Source organism: Schistocerca nitens, unplaced genomic scaffold (genome assembly GCF_023898315.1).
Source record: "Schistocerca nitens isolate TAMUIC-IGC-003100 unplaced genomic scaffold, iqSchNite1.1 HiC_scaffold_118, whole genome shotgun sequence".
Lineage (NCBI taxonomy): Eukaryota > Metazoa > Arthropoda > Insecta > Orthoptera > Acrididae > Schistocerca > Schistocerca nitens.
This window is the reverse complement of record NW_026045660.1, coordinates 115,150-132,500: the sequence shown is the minus strand read 5'-3', so window position 1 is coordinate 132,500 and position 17,351 is coordinate 115,150. Positions and strand designations below refer to the sequence as shown.

Here is a 17,351-nt window from a genome sequence, read left to right as displayed (position 1 = left end):
GTCCGGTGGACGAGCAGCGCGCCGCATTTGCGTGGAACGTCGATGAACCCGAGGCCGCCCAGCTGCCTGTCGATGACACAGGTCGAAGCCTTGACTTTAAAAATTTCATGCAGCCACAGCAGCCAGTAGACTGCCTGCGAAATCGCCCTCCCGATCGGCTTCGGAACACTAAGCAGTTAAGCGATGTACCACGCAATCGATAAGATGAATGTGTTAATGACAGCCACACGTTGATGTAAGTTGAGTCGGCAACCTGAGTGGCTGCGACATAGGGCCTTCACAGTGCCAAGAATTCGCCTCCAGTTTAAAACTTGCATTTTTTGTGGGCTCGCTACAATGTCGAGTCCTAAAATTTTGTGGGTGCGCACAACACGGAACCAGTCCTGTTCAACAGACAGTCCCCGCCGACCCAGTGGTACCAATACAGTTTTCCGCGTATTCAGAACGGCGCCAGAGGCACGTTCGTACAATATCAGAACATCGCGAACTCTGTCCAAGTCGTGTGCCCGCCCCATGAAAAGTCCCACGTCGTCAGCATAGGCAGCACATTTGAGAGAGACGTGACAGACCCGGACACCTTCAATGAATCGTCCGACTGCGCGCAAAAACGGGTCGAGCGCAATGACAAATAGGAGCATTGATAAAGGACAGCCCTGTCTGACGGATCTTGTAATAGGAATGGGCGGCGACTGCCAACCATTGATTACAATTACTGACGTCGCCGACGTTAAAAGATGCCGTATAGCATCGAGAAAGTGGCCGCCGAACCCCAGTTTTGTCATGACGGACAGAAGATAATCGTGCCCGATACGGTCGAATGCATTGGCAAAGTCGATGGAGAGAATGCCAGCGGACAGGTCATTAACTGCGGCGTACGCGACCACGTCTCGGTATGAAGCCGCAGCGTGAAAAATGCTACGACGTTTCACACCACACGACTGAAAGGGACTGATGATCTTGCCCATGACCACATTGAGTTTCGTTGCGAGGCATCGTGCCGCCAGTTTATAATCTGCATTTAAAAGTGTGATAGGGCGTAACGCCTCAACACGGCATGCTGTCGGTGTCTTCGGAATTAAGACAATGCGCCCTTCAACGAACTTCGAAGGGACAGCAGCACCACGAACAATTTCATTTATCGTGATCGTCAATGTCTCACCGAAAATATCCCAATAAGCCAGGTAAAATTCGATGGGAAGACCATCTGGACCTGGAGACTTCCCCCGACGACACGAACGCAACACGTCTTTCACATCGTCCTGTGACAACATCTCATCCAGTGACTGACGGTCAGATTCGGAGATGACAGTATCCAATTCATCTAACAGAAAGGAAAGTGCGACATCATCGGCAGCTGTCCGTCCGAACAATCTCTTAAAATGTTCGGAGACGTGGGGAACGATCTCATGCTTCGCCGTGAGACGAGCACCAGTGTCCGTGATGAGAGCGTTAATGACTTTCCTCCGCGCTACCGTTTCTCGCGTGCCAAGTGGTAAAGCGTTGGCACTTCGTCAATGGTCTCACACTGCGGCCGGCTGGTTATCAGAACACCTTGTGCCTTTTGGAGGTGATGATGGAGTATCTTGCTTTTAATTCTATTCAAACGTGTGCGTAAGTTTTGATCTGGCGCCACGGGCGCATCAAGCGCATCTTGGAGGCACTGCTGATAAAAGGCAATGGTGCGCCTCTCCCAAAACGACGCCTCCCTTGCATACCGCATCGCAACACTGCGCAACTGCGGTTTGGCTAAGTCGACCCACCATTGTAAGACCGTGGCATAACTTCCCCGTTTTTCAGAACAAAACTGCCACACGTTCTGAATCTCGCAACGTAAACCGGCGTCTGAGAGATGACGGGTATTGAGTTTCCAAATACGGGAAGGTGGCGCCTGACTATTTGCCAGTAATTGCACGTCACACACAACACCGCAGTGATCACTAAAAGCGACGGGATGTACCGCAACCCTCTGAAGATAGGTTTGAAGTGGCCGCGACACATAAATGCGATCAATTCTGTTGGCACCTGTCGCATAAAAATGTATGTATTGCGTCGTGGCAGGATGAAAATGATGCCAAACATCGATCAAGTCATTGGTCAAAATTAGTTGGGAAAGTTTCGGGCACATGGTAGCCGTGGGAAATTGGTCGGCTGCGGCAGTAACACAGTTAAAATCACCGCTAACTACTACATTGCGGGTCGACGCAAAGAACGGAACCACAACTTCATTAAAAAAAACAGAACGAGCACGTTTATGATCATTGCCACTCGGCGCGTAAATATTAATAAATGTGACATCCTGGATCGTACACGTAAGTAAGCGGCCATTCGGTAAAAATTGAACGTTAGTTGGTTGCAATACAGTTTTATAAAGAACAGCGGTGCCACAAGTACCTTCAACGTTAATGTTATAGATGACATCGTAACCAGGGACGTTATTGAAGCGCTTAACAGTGACTTCTTGGAACAATGCAACGTCATAGCCTCCCAAAGTTAAAAAGTCTATAAAACTTGCTATTTTATGCGCAGCTACGATGCGATTTACATTGAGTGATAAAACTGAGAAGATCTTTAGATGGTGACGAGCGGCGGCCATTTAAAACACAGACACTCAAGTATTAGCAAGAAAAATGAGAAACGGAAGACGCAGATGCAGCGTCTTAAGCACACCAATAAAACTGTCAAGAAGCACTGCAACGCATTACGTAACTCGTGGACAATACTGTGCAGAAAATAACCTTCAGCGTGCAGGAACAGCGTAACCCAACGTCTTAGGTAAATGGGTCACGAATTGCAGCAGGTTCGTCTAAAAAGCCGCTAATGGGATCCAGGGTCGTCCTCCTCCTGCTTCCACCAGGGCGTCTCCGCTGGTCGGTCGGTCTGTTGGGTGCGACCGCCAGCGGTGTCTGTGTACGTGGCCTCGTCCGCCTGTGTTGTGGCTGTACCGGCGGCCGACGTCGCCGAATGCCTGCGTGTGCGCTGCGGCAGCTGCTCGCTACTTTACTCGCTTTTGCGCTTCGCAGCTTGCGCACCCTGTTCGCGTGCCGTATTTAAGAACACCTTGAGATGTGCTGTTTGTTCCCTTATACGCTCCTGGCGCCCAGAGCTGCCAGAGGCAGGGGGCCACGATGTTTGAACTTCACTCTCACTGCCACACTCTGATACAGGGGTGCCCGGTAAATCATCTGACTGCTGACTCCTAGTACCCTTATTTTTATTTTTCTTTGTACGCCCTTTCCTCGGTGCCAGGGGAACCTCTTCAGGCGGGGGAGGCGGTGGTAAGGAGGTGTCCATCTCTTCCGAAATAGCAACTGGTGTATTATCCGAAGCATCTGGGACCTCCTTAGCAACTGAAGCCGATTCTACCACAGCCGAGGACAACATGGGAGCGTCCTCCATTCGATCCTGTGGCGCGTCGACAGTAACATTCACTTCACGTGGGACATCCTCAGTACGAATGGGGTCGGCAGGTCGGGGTTGAGATACAGTGCCCGCTACTATTTCACTCATGAGTGGCACAAAGTGGCCGCCAGTAGCCGCAGCGTCAGTACGTGGGAGCTGCACGGGTCGTCTACGGGTACAATCAACACGTAAATGCTCAGTTGAATGACAAATTGAGCACGTGGGAGGCTGGCCGATATAAGTCACTTGAGCCCTACAGCCCGCAGTCATAACGTAAGATGGAACGTGTTTCTTTAAGTCAATGCGGACACTGCGTACGCCACTATTAACCTGGTATCGGTACGCACTAGACCACTTCTCGTTAACTACCGACAAGACCACGCCGTACTGAGTTAGAGCACGTGCAATCAAAACATTGCCACATTCAGGAGGCACATTAAATACTCGAACCGTTCTAACACCATAACCTGAGGGCACAATTTGCATATCACTGACTGTGCCATTGACATGCCTAAATTTACGCACGCCGCCAAATTTTTCAATAAATTTTTCACAGACGTTGTAGGAAAAGAACTTCAAAAATAGTGAATATTGCGCGAAAACCAATTGAAAAGTGTCTACTAGATCTTCCGGGATTTTAAAATCTTCGAATATAAATTCGTGGATTTCAAAAGCGGTGGGCCGCAAAGCATTTCTATCGAACACAAACTGTGCAGTGTTTGCTCTAGTAATTGTCGACATGGTACTCACGTTGAAGAAACTTGAACACGTGGACCTCGAAACACTCGCTGAGCGCCGCCCCGCGATGGAAACAAAGCCGCAACCGCTCCGCTGCTCCGCGCGATGTGCGCGGATACGCTGTCCGAATGCGTCTGGATGTGCTACCCAAGGCTACCTCGAAATGCACCTGCCAGGTACCATCACCTTCGGCCGCTGCCGACAGGCGGGAAGCCGACACAGCGCGGCGTCGGGGCGCTTTCTTGTGCGGTGGTGGTGTAATGGTCAGCATAGTTGCCTTCCAAGCAGTTGATCCGGTTTCGATTCCCGGCCACCGCAACAGGCTTTTTAATTTCGCGTATGAGTACTTTCGCCACGCGCCCTTAAATTAATGTTTTTTTCCCCCTTCTTACTCGCTGCAGACCAGCCTATAGTGTGTCTCGACTTGTCTCGACTTTGCTCAGCTGACGCTCTCAAATCGGCCTATATCAAAACGACAAGCACGAGAAACGACTGAGAGAGGTAAGGAGAGGCGAGGCGAGGCGGTGGGCACACAGCACTCCCCCTTCCTTTCACGGTGGCGTGTCCATGACCGAATCGGGTTGTAGCTCCGAAAACAAAGGAGAAAGAAAAAATAGGAAGTAAAACTGCCAACAGTACCCTGTGTCACCATGCGCTCACCCGCCCAAGTACTGACAAGGGCCAAAGTTGTCACAAATCGGCAATCGGACATTTTCTTTCATCTTGTCTTTATCGGTTGAGAACCAGTGTATTCAACATATTATGGCCATTGCCGAGTGAATGCTGTAGCGCTTCCCGACAAGTCGGGTTCGGATCCTCTGTCAACTTCCACGCAGGGTGATGATCTTTTGGTCATCACACTCGCCTGCTGAAATCGGCGCTGCCTTTTCGTAGTAGTAAAAGACTAGTGGCCCGTGGGGGGATCGAACCCACGACCTTCGCGTTATTAGCACGACGCTCTAACCAACTTTTTTTTTTTTTAATTATTTCCAGAAAACCAGTTTATTCGTCTCCAGTAAACAATTTACTGCACCATTGTAACAATTAAGCCAAAACCTTTTTTAACATTCAAAATAACTTCCTAATGTTAAGCACATAAGGGACAATGTTTACACAAACTGAACTGATTCCTGAAGGAAACACAGCTGGAACTTACTTATAAAAATCTGGAAATATGTAAAATACTAAAAGATTTTTTGTCTTTTAACAATATGTATAAAATTGATGTTTTCTTCAAGTGTTTACCACATAAAAGGCATGCAGTTTTAATGTTACAAATCAATTGTTCTCTACTATACTACTTTTTTATGTAAATCTGACAGTCATCCATTGCAGTGCTAATTGTGAACACAAGTCATACCAATGGAACTGTATTGGATCCATTTTCATAATATTTAAACAATTCAAAATTATGACCAATGATCACTTGCATATTTCAAATGTCAGCAATGTTAATACTGAAAATTTTTAGGAAAAACAATATTGCTCCACAAATATAAGTTATTTTCATCAATTCATCATAGATTTATCTCTGTTGTGAGGTGAATACAGCAGTATCTCTTACAGAAATTCTTCATTAACATACCTGGTTAAACAAACAGCACATGATTCTGGACCAGTTTCAGGTTATTTTATATCACTTACCAGCTAACACAAAAGGAATCTAGCAGAAAGAACTGTTTAAAATGGTTCAAATGGCTCTGAGCACTATGGGACTCAACTGCTGAGGTTATTAGTCCCCTAGAACTTAGAACTAGTTAAACCTAACTAACCTAAGCACATCACAAACATCCATGCCCGAGGCAGGATTCGAACCTGCGACCGTAGTAAATTTTCACTCGAGGGAAGACTTGATCCAAGGACCTCTCGTTCCGTAGCTGCTCACGCTATCACAGGACCACGGCGCTCCTGATCCAACTGAGCTAACGGGCCTCGGCAATTGCAGTTGCTCAGCCCTGCGCTGGAAACGTATGGCATGAAGCCGTACACCATTTCTATGGTCGTCGGACGTTTGCTTCCCTCGTCTATATTCTGCTGACGGTCACGAAACAGTAGCTATATTGCGAGCAGGACGGGAAACGGCAGCTCGGTCAGCTCAAACTTGTCACGGTTCGTGTGGAAAAAATTCCGTTCCGGTACCGGGAATCGAACCCGGGCCTCCTGGGTGAAAGCCAGGTATCCTAGCCACTAGACCACACCGGATGTGGGTGTGTCTTCGCCGGTTCGGACGGTCGCTTGTCGCATTTCGTGTCGTGTCCCGCGTCGGCGCCCTTCTCTCTTTGCGAGCGTCTTTGCGCATACTGACTGGCAAGGCGCGCACCTCAAACGTCTCAGAGCAATGTTTTTGGCTTCATGCTGTGCTGGGAGAAGAGGGAAAGGGAAGCTGTAAGTAGCAGTAACAGGGAGTAAACATTTTCCCGCTGAAGCGTTGAAACCGTTGTGGATAACAAACAAGAAATAAGTTGGTGCCCTAGCAACAGCATCACCATCAGTCACAGAAAATTAAATGCCCCAGGTGAGGATCGAACTCACGACCTTAAGATTATGAGACTTACGCGCTGCCTACCGCGCTACCGAGGCACGGGTGAACCGCTTCTCTTGGAAACTGGGTAAGTACCATACCCAATGTTAGACGTAAAGACACTGTACTTCCTGGATAACGTGTTCTGTTGCTAGACGTGCATTGCCGGCCCAGTTGATTGCGGTGTTGCTGCAGCTTTTGCAAACGATAGGCAGCACTCCTTGTCGTTAACGTTCAGTGCCTCGGAGGCACCTGGACATAGCAAATTGTGAGGCCAGGCCGACGCTAGTCTGTAGAACATGATGCGAGCGTCCTAGTGGGGACCCGCGAGTGCTGCGTTCTCGGTTCTTCTCAAGGGAGTCCAGCTATACATTCTTGTGGATCGTGCATCTCAAGAGCGCAAGCAGCACGGCAGCATTATCGCGGGAACAGCAAAACGATGCATCGGCCGGGAATCGAACCCGGGCCGCCCGCGTGGCAGGCGAGCATTCTACCACTTTTTTTTTTTTTTTTTTTTTTTTTTTTAGGGCCTCCCAACTCCCCTTATAGCCCTCCTTGCTCTCACCAAAACATGCCTTCATCGGCGAGCTTCAACGCTATATTTGCTGGACTGTCGATCTTCGTGGAACAGAGGAATAACTTAAAACAAAATCATCTTCTCCTCAGATGGTATGCTGTCTTCTGCCAGAGAAAAATGAAGAACTAAAAGTAATTTTATCGCGGAATTCGTGGACGGTCTTCCTTCCTCCGCCGGTTCAACTCTTCAGCTCGTATTTCAACTAAAAACACATTCCGCTTGAAAGTAAAATATTCTCCCTCTTGACGAACGTGTCACTCCGATGTAGCAGAGAGTTGTTACAAAACAGGTGTCAAACAGCACAACATGAGAGTTTACGTCGATGTGTGCATCACACGAAAGAAATAAAAATCACCTAAAAGTAATAAAATGCAATCGCGACAGTCCGGGAACAGAAATTAAGAGACTGGAAAAAACACTCCTGCAACTATGAATGTTCCACACAAACAGGCCGTATCGTCTAAAATACCCATGAAGTCCCGGGCACAAATTAAATTCCTCAAAATTAAAGGGACACTCCTCTCTTGGAGATAAAACCAGAACGACCCGTAGTGAGTTGGTGGCACAATTCACCAACCATAACACAAATAAAACAAATAAAAGTATGAAAAATAAATAAAAAGTGGAACGCGTCAGCTCAGTAAATCGCAGTTCAAGGTGTTTGCCGCAGTTCCGTTTCATAGCCATAATCCAAGGCCGCCTTCAAAAAATTCGCAAACAGTTCGCGAAATTGAACGCAATCCTTCAGTATCATATACTGGGCCCACAAATAATCCAGGTAAATCACAGTATCAGTGACGGCCATATCGATAAGGGCATAAATCGTATGCCCTAATATCCAGACAGTGGTGTTATTTTTTGTCCGCGGGAAAGCTTGGAAGTTAGGCACTATCACACGACGAACAGTCACAAGGTGAGGAGGCGTTCTATTAATGTGGGCGACCATTCGTTGACACAGCCGCCATACCGTCGACACCGATGCACACTCAAAACGATGTTCCCGTGTGTCCACAACACCACATCTTCCACAGTCGGCAGAGGGAAGGAGGTGAATGTCGGCTAGCCGCTGGTTCGTCGATAGCGTGTTGTTGACGATTTTAAACCAGAGCGCACTCACGTCCTACGGCAACACTGGGTTGTTGATGTTTGCCCACACCTTCACCCATTCCACTGTGGGGTTCCGGAGCACCAGTTTATGACGCGGAGGTTGTCCAGTCAGGGCAACGTAGAGTCCGCGGGCGGTCCTGTGTCTGTCGGTAGCCGTTGACAGAGCGTAGCTCCTCGTTAAAAAGTACTCCCGTATGTAGGACATCTTGTACGGGATGGCCGCGAGAGCGACGGGCGCCGCTTCAGAGTGTGGGCGGTAGAGCTCCAGGAGTGCCGCGGTGGTTCCTGCCGGGTCGTCGGACTGCAGGGTGGCTGTCCGGTGGACGAGCAGCGCGCCGCATTTGCGTGGAACGTCGATGAACCCGAGGCCGCCCAGCTGCCTGTCGATGACACAGGTCGAAGCCTTGACTTTAAAAATTTCATGCAGCCACAGCAGCCAGTAGACTGCCTGCGAAATCGCCCTCCCGATCGGCTTCGGAACACTAAGCAGTTAAGCGATGTACCACGCAATCGATAAGATGAATGTGTTAATGACAGCCACACGTTGATGTAAGTTGAGTCGGCAACCTGAGTGGCTGCGACATAGGGCCTTCACAGTGCCAAGAATTCGCCTCCAGTTTAAAACTTGCATTTTTTGTGGGCTCGCTACAATGTCGAGTCCTAAAATTTTGTGGGTGCGCACAACACGGAACCAGTCCTGTTCAACAGACAGTCCCCGCCGACCCAGTGGTACCAATACAGTTTTCCGCGTATTCAGAACGGCGCCAGAGGCACGTTCGTACAATATCAGAACATCGCGAACTCTGTCCAAGTCGTGTGCCCGCCCCATGAAAAGTCCCACGTCGTCAGCATAGGCAGCACATTTGAGAGAGACGTGACAGACCCGGACACCTTCAATGAATCGTCCGACTGCGCGCAAAAACGGGTCGAGCGCAATGACAAATAGGAGCATTGATAAAGGACAGCCCTGTCTGACGGATCTTGTAATAGGAATGGGCGGCGACTGCCAACCATTGATTACAATTACTGACGTCGCCGACGTTAAAAGATGCCGTATAGCATCGAGAAAGTGGCCGCCGAACCCCAGTTTTGTCATGACGGACAGAAGATAATCGTGCCCGATACGGTCGAATGCATTGGCAAAGTCGATGGAGAGAATGCCAGCGGACAGGTCATTAACTGCGGCGTACGCGACCACGTCTCGGTATGAAGCCGCAGCGTGAAAAATGCTACGACGTTTCACACCACACGACTGAAAGGGACTGATGATCTTGCCCATGACCACATTGAGTTTCGTTGCGAGGCATCGTGCCGCCAGTTTATAATCTGCATTTAAAAGTGTGATAGGGCGTAACGCCTCAACACGGCATGCTGTCGGTGTCTTCGGAATTAAGACAATGCGCCCTTCAACGAACTTCGAAGGGACAGCAGCACCACGAACAATTTCATTTATCGTGATCGTCAATGTCTCACCGAAAATATCCCAATAAGCCAGGTAAAATTCGATGGGAAAACCATCTGGACCTGGAGACTTCCCCCGACGACACGAACGCAACACGTCTTTCACATCGTCCTGTGACAACATCTCATCCAGTGACTGACGGTCAGATTCGGAGATGACAGTATCCAATTCATCTAACAGAAAGGAAAGTGCGACATCATCGGCAGCTGTCCGTCCGAACAATCTCTTAAAATGTTCGGAGACGTGGGGAACGATCTCATGCTTCGCCGTGAGACGAGCACCAGTGTCCGTGATGAGAGCGTTAATGACTTTCCTCCGCGCTACCGTTTCTCGCGTGCCAAGTGGTAAAGCGTTGGCACTTCGTCAATGGTCTCACACTGCGGCCGGCTGGTTATCAGAACACCTTGTGCCTTTTGGAGGTGATGATGGAGTATCTTGCTTTTAATTCTATTCAAACGTGTGCGTAAGTTTTGATCTGGCGCCACGGGCGCATCAAGCGCATCTTGGAGGCACTGCTGATAAAAGGCAATGGTGCGCCTCTCCCAAAACGACGCCTCCCTTGCATACCGCATCGCAACACTGCGCAACTGCGGTTTGGCTAAGTCGACCCACCATTGTAAGACCGTGGCATAACTTCCCCGTTTTTCAGAACAAAACTGCCACACGTTCTGAATCTCGCAACGTAAACCGGCGTCTGAGAGATGACGGGTATTGAGTTTCCAAATACGGGAAGGTGGCGCCTGACTATTTGCCAGTAATTGCACGTCACACACAACACCGCAGTGATCACTAAAAGCGACGGGATGTACCGCAACCCTCTGAAGATAGGTTTGAAGTGGCCGCGACACATAAATGCGATCAATTCTGTTGGCACCTGTCGCATAAAAATGTATGTATTGCGTCGTGGCAGGATGAAAATGATGCCAAACATCGATCAAGTCATTGGTCAAAATTAGTTGGGAAAGTTTCGGGCACATGGTAGCCGTGGGAAATTGGTCGGCTGCGGCAGTAACACAGTTAAAATCACCGCTAACTACTACATTGCGGGTCGACGCAAAGAACGGAACCACAACTTCATTAAAAAAAACAGAACGAGCACGTTTATGATCATTGCCACTCGGCGCGTAAATATTAATAAATGTGACATCCTGGATCGTACACGTAAGTAAGCGGCCATTCGGTAAAAATTGAACGTTAGTTGGTTGCAATACAGTTTTATAAAGAACAGCGGTGCCACAAGTACCTTCAACGTTAATGTTATAGATGACATCGTAACCAGGGACGTTATTGAAGCGCTTAACAGTGACTTCTTGGAACAATGCAACGTCATAGCCTCCCAAAGTTAAAAAGTCTATAAAACTTGCTATTTTATGCGCAGCTACGATGCGATTTACATTGAGTGATAAAACTGAGAAGATCTTTAGATGGTGACGAGCGGCGGCCATTTAAAACACAGACACTCAAGTATTAGCAAGAAAAATGAGAAACGGAAGACGCAGATGCAGCGTCTTAAGCACACCAATAAAACTGTCAAGAAGCACTGCAACGCATTACGTAACTCGTGGACAATACTGTGCAGAAAATAACCTTCAGCGTGCAGGAACAGCGTAACCCAACGTCTTAGGTAAATGGGTCACGAATTGCAGCAGGTTCGTCTAAAAAGCCGCTAATGGGATCCAGGGTCGTCCTCCTCCTGCTTCCACCAGGGCGTCTCCGCTGGTCGGTCGGTCTGTTGGGTGCGACCGCCAGCGGTGTCTGTGTACGTGGCCTCGTCCGCCTGTGTTTTGGCTGTACCGGCGGCCGACGTCGCCGAATGCCTGCGTGTGCGCTGCGGCAGCTGCTCGCTACTTTACTCGCTTTTGCGCTTCGCAGCTTGCGCACCCTGTTCGCGTGCCGTATTTAAGAACACCTTGAGATGTGCTGTTTGTTCCCTTATACGCTCCTGGCGCCCAGAGCTGCCAGAGGCAGGGGGCCACGATGTTTGAACTTCACTCTCACTGCCACACTCTGATACAGGGGTGCCCGGTAAATCATCTGACTGCTGACTCCTAGTACCCTTATTTTTATTTTTCTTTGTACGCCCTTTCCTCGGTGCCAGGGGAACCTCTTCAGGCGGGGGAGGCGGTGGTAAGGAGGTGTCCATCTCTTCCGAAATAGCAACTGGTGTATTATCCGAAGCATCTGGGACCTCCTTAGCAACTGAAGCCGATTCTACCACAGCCGAGGACAAAATGGGAGCGTCCTCCATTCGATCCTGTGGCGCGTCGACAGTAACATTCACTTCACGTGGGACATCCTCAGTACGAATGGGGTCGGCAGGTCGGGGTTGAGATACAGTGCCCGCTACTATTTCACTCATGAGTGGCACAAAGTGGCCGCCAGTAGCCGCAGCGTCAGTACGTGGGAGCTGCACGGGTCGTCTACGGGTACAATCAACACGTAAATGCTCAGTTGAATGACAAATTGAGCACGTGGGAGGCTGGCCGATATAAGTCACTTGAACCCTACAGCCCGCAGTCATAACGTAAGATGGAACGTGTTTCTTTAAGTCAATGCGGACACTGCGTACGCCACTATTAACCTGGTATCGGTACGCACTAGACCACTTCTCGTTAACTACCGACAAGACCACGCCGTACTGAGTTAGAGCACGTGCAATCAAAACATTGCCACATTCAGGAGGCACATTAAATACTCGAACCGTTCTAACACCATAACCTGAGGGCACAATTTGCATATCACTGACTGTGCCATTGACATGCCTAAATTTACGCACTCCGGCAAATTTTTCAATAAATTTTTCACAGACGTCGTCGGAAAAGAACTTCAAAAATAGCGAATATTGCGCGAAATCCAATTGAAAAGTGTCTACTAGATCTTCCGGGATTTTCAAATCTTCGAATATAAATTCGTGGATTTCAAAAGCGGTGGGCCGCAAAGCATTTCTATCGAACACAAACTGTGCAGTGTTTCCTCTAGTAATTGTCGACATGGTACTCACGTTGAAGAAACTTGAACACGTGGACCTCGAAACACTCGCTGAGCGCCGCCCCGCTATGGAAACAAAGTCGCAACCGCTCCGCTGCTCCGCGCGATGTGCGCGGATACGCTGTCCGAATGCGTCTGGATGTGCTACCCAAGGCTACCTCGAAATGCGCCTGCCAGGTACCATCACCTTCGGCCGCTGCCGACAGGCGGGAAGCCGACACAACGCACGTCGTGGCGCTCGCTTGTGTGGTGGTGGTGTAATGGTTAGCAATAGTTGCCTTCCAAGTAGTTGATCCGGGTTCGATTCCCGGCCACCGCAACAGGCTTTTTAATTTCGCGTATGAGTACTTTCGCCACGCGCCCTTAAATTAATGTTTTTTTCCCCCTCTTACTCGCTGCATACCAGCCTAAAGTGTGTCGACTTGTCTCGACTGACGCGAGATCTGACGCTCTCAAATCGGCCTATATCAAAACGACAAGCACGAGAAACGACTGAGAGAGGTAAGGAGAGGCGAGGCGATGGGCACACAGCACTCCCCCTTCCTTTCACGGAGGCGTGTCCATGACCGAATCGGGTTGTAGCTCCGAAAACAAAGGAGAAAGAAAAAATAGGAAGTAAAACTGCCAACAGTACCCTGTGTCCCCATGCGCTCACCCGCCCAAGTACTGAAAGGGCCAAAGTTGTTACAAATCGGCAATCGGACATTTTCTTTCATCTTGTCTTTATCGGTTGAGAACCAGTGTATTCAACATATTATGGCCATTGCCGAGTGAATGCTGTAGCGCTTCCCGACAAGTCGGGTTCGGATCCTCTGTCAACTTCCACGCAGGGTGATGATCTTTTGGTCATCACACTCGCCTGCTGAAATCGGCGCTGCCTTTTCGTAGTAGTAAAAGACTAGTGGCCCGTGGGGGGATCGAACCCACGACCTTCGCGTTATTAGCACGACGCTCTAACCAACTGAGCTAACGGGCCTCGACAGATGCAGTTGCTCAGCCCTACGCTGGAAACGTATGGCATGAAGCCGTACACCATTTCTATGGTCGTCGGACGTCTGCTTCCCTCGTCTATATTCTGCGGACGGTCACGAAACAGTAGCTATATTGCGAGCAGGACGGGAAACGGCAGCTCGGTCAGCTCAAACTTGTCACGATTCGTGTGGAAAAAATTCCGTTCCGGTACCGGGAATCGAACCCGGGCCTCCTGGGTGAAGCCAGGTTTCCTTTTTTTTTTTCCTTAACCCCTCCCGCCCCCCCCATCTTTTTTTTTGCCTTATCCATTTTTTTTCAATCCCCAGTTTAGGAGGCCGATGCCTTATCCATTAGGCCCTTTTTTTTCCTTAACCACTTTTTTTGTCTTTTTTATTCTTTTGCACCATTTTTCTTACATGATTTTTTAAAGGAGAATAGAAGCTTAGCAGCATGAGGCAGGTGGAGGCAAAACGGGCAGGGGTCTGAGACTTGTGGCCTGGCCGTGATGTCTCCCCCCAGTCCCGTTGCTGAGTTGCTTCATTATAATATTCTTGACTGAGTATGCAAGCTATGCTTTGTGTTCATCGTACTCCTGAACCGATTGATCCTTCATTTTAGACAAAAAATTTAGTTCATGTTGAGGCATTAGCAATTGAAGCTGATAGCTTGTAGCGTGTGTGGTATTTATTTATTTTATATATAAATTTTTTCCTTATTCCCACTGCTTCTTGACAACAAAAAACATGCCTCTTTGTAACAGAAAAGTAATGCATGAAGCAATGGATGCTGAACGTGTATATTTGTTTGCTCTTGTTCTAGTTTTTTTTTTTGTTGTATTAATTTGTTTGTTTTATTTTCGCTTTCTTTTTTTCTTGTAAGAGAAGAAACTTCATTGAATGCAAAAAATAAATATTATGGTAAGGCACTATTGCCATAGCCTTGTTGTCTTCTTGATACGTAGAATAATAATAAAACAAAAAGAAGAAAAATCCTCTTCCATTTAAAGAAATGAGACTTCCATGTTAGTAATAAAATCGTAAAAAAAACTTATCTGTACCCTGCGATGCTGATTTTTGGTTGTTTTTTTTCTTATTTTTTTTTCTTTTTTTCTTTTTAATTTTCTTTTCGGCTTCTGCTGTGGAATGAACAAATAGCGTTCTGTGTTAGCAGAGTATAATTGATGGTAGTATGAAGCTGTAAAATTGTAATTTTTTTTCCTGGTTTTTAGAAACAAGCGTCCATTCGCTTAATGAAATGATTTGTGTTTATCTCAGCTGCGTGTCAACCAATGCCCAGTCGCTCAAATACTATTTTTAGCATATTGCCGTAGTTCTTCTTGTGATCTTTATATTTCAGAGCTCTATAAAAAGCAAACTTCAAGTTCACGTAAAACTCAATGGAATTGTCAGTTCTCAGGTGATTAATTAGGTAATTCACATAGTGTCCCATTAACCAGTGGACGGAGTTGTTTTTTGCTGCGGGAAAATAGCGAGTCTGAGGCCTGAGGAATGTCACAGGGGGAAAATTTTCTACCGAAGACCTCGTAAGAAACGCAAGTTGTTCTCTAATCCAATTACAGATTTGTAGATTCCGACCGCACGTTAATCTGTGCACTAACGTATCGATCAGTTTGCATTTGAGACATAGATTCGTTTCGCTAATGCCGATTGCATGTAGCCTTTCATTAGTGCTGATGATCCCATTCACTGTTTTATACCACGTTGATTTGACGTCGGATGGAAGACCACGCATATGAATATTTTCCCATATGGCGTCCCAGTCAAAATGTGGGTATTTGCTTTCTAATTTGTTTCTCCCCTCCATTTTCCTTCGATGACACAGAATATCGCGGGCCGTGATCCGTCGTGAGTTGATTATGGCACTGCCAAGATAGCTGAGTTCCACGAAATATACTCGAACGTACTGGAGCCGGTTATTTATTTTTTGCACATTCACCGCTGGCTGTAGACTTGCAGGCCTGACAACTTCAAATAATTTAGTTGTAATGCTGTCAGCGTGGTCGCTAAGGATAGTGGCGGTCCTTTTTATAAAAAGTGCAGACGCCTTATTTCTAATGTCAACTAAACCTAAACCTCCATTCCTGGGATCTAAGGTCGCTGTTGTTGCATCTACTCGGAATATTTCACCTCTCCACAGATAACTGGCAATGGTAGACATTATCTGTTTTCCAATCATTTTTGGTAACGGGAAGATCTGCGCTGTAAAGTAACCTTTGGAGAGGAGGCAGTTGTTAATGAAAAGTACCCTCTGAACCTGGTTCATATTACGGGAGAGGTTTTCTCTTGTTGTTCCAAGAATTTGTCCTGACGTATTTCTCCAATTGATAGCTGCAATTTTCAATGGACAAGGCGTCAGCGTTATTCCCAGCGCTTTGCACTGGGTGACGTTTGTGGCCCAGGCTAATGTGGTGTGTTGGAAACCCCGTAGGTTTAAAAGTTTGCTTTTGTTTGCGTTGACACTCGCTCCGGAGACGCTACAGTACTTCTTAATTAGTATTTCCAATTTCGAAATATCTTCGGCATTTCACAGTACGACGCCGACATCATCGGCATAGGCGTTTATAACAGTTTGGTGACCAGATAATGTGAGGCCAGTCAGGCTGACATGAACACTGCGGAGAAACGGCTCTAAAGACAGCACGAAGAGGAGCATTGAGAGGGGGCTTCCTTGAGGCACGCCACGCCTGATCTGGATCTGCTTTGTCCTCTGGCTGTTGACTGATATACAAGCGCTGATTCCTGTTGCGATATTTCTAATCACACTTAGGACGCGCTCATTAAAACCTATTTTCTTCAGTGTGGCATGAAGGAATCTATGATCCACACGATCAAAAGCTTTCTGGAAGTCAATAAACATGATAGCGCATTTTATGTTGGTCACAGCAGTGATGGCAATTACATCTCTATATTCAGGTATGCTTTTAAAAATACTCCTATTAGGAACACATGACTGGTGTGAGCTTACTATCTTTGTAGCGAGCTGTGAGAGTCTGTTGTTTATAATTCTGCCGATGATTTTATAATCAGAGTTTAACAGAGAGATAGGACGAAAGTTATTAAGGTTTGTTTTTGCAGTATTTTTTGGAATGAGTACTATTGTGCCCTCTTTAAAAACAGAAGGTATCTGTTGTCCCTGAAGTACCTCGTTCGTCATTCGGGTAAACATGTCACCAATCAAAGGCCAGTATCGTATATAAAATTCAACAGGCAAACCATCCGGTCCCGGTGATTTCTTCAAAGGAGACTTGCAGATGGTTCTGTAGATTTCTTCGTTAGTATACTCGACGAGAAGGTTTTCGTTTTCCTCGTCCGACACCTGAGGAGCTATGGTACTAAGGTACCTACCCATCGAAGGACTCTTCACATACCGGACTGACTGAGTATAGGTCTTCGTAATACTTGTGCACTGCATTGACAATGTCTCTCTGAGTCATGAGTGTCTCGCCATTTTCAGACTGAAGTCCATCGATGAAGGTGCGTCTCCTATTTCTTTCGTGCCTCAGTAGATGGTACAAGGAAGCATGTTCATCCTCCACGACTGTTTTAGCCTTTGATTTTATTTTCAGA

General features: G+C 47.5%; 4 non-coding genes across 4 annotated transcripts; 1 reads left to right on the top strand and 3 right to left on the bottom strand.

Moving 5' to 3' along the window:
• Positions 1-4,383: 4,383 nt before the first annotated feature.
• Trnag-ucc (transfer RNA glycine (anticodon UCC)) lies at positions 4,384-4,455 on the top strand. The gene has a single exon. It is a non-coding gene; the product is annotated as a tRNA-Gly (tRNA).
• A 1,812-nt stretch (positions 4,456-6,267) lies between these two features.
• Trnae-uuc (transfer RNA glutamic acid (anticodon UUC)) lies at positions 6,268-6,339 on the bottom strand. The gene has a single exon. It is a non-coding gene; the product is annotated as a tRNA-Glu (tRNA).
• Positions 6,340-6,644: 305 nt separating this feature from the next.
• Trnam-cau (transfer RNA methionine (anticodon CAU)) lies at positions 6,645-6,717 on the bottom strand. The gene has a single exon. It is a non-coding gene; the product is annotated as a tRNA-Met (tRNA).
• Positions 6,718-13,694: 6,977 nt separating this feature from the next.
• Positions 13,695-13,768, bottom strand: Trnai-aau (transfer RNA isoleucine (anticodon AAU)). The gene has a single exon. It is a non-coding gene; the product is annotated as a tRNA-Ile (tRNA).
• Between the last annotated feature and the right edge of the window lie 3,583 nt (positions 13,769-17,351).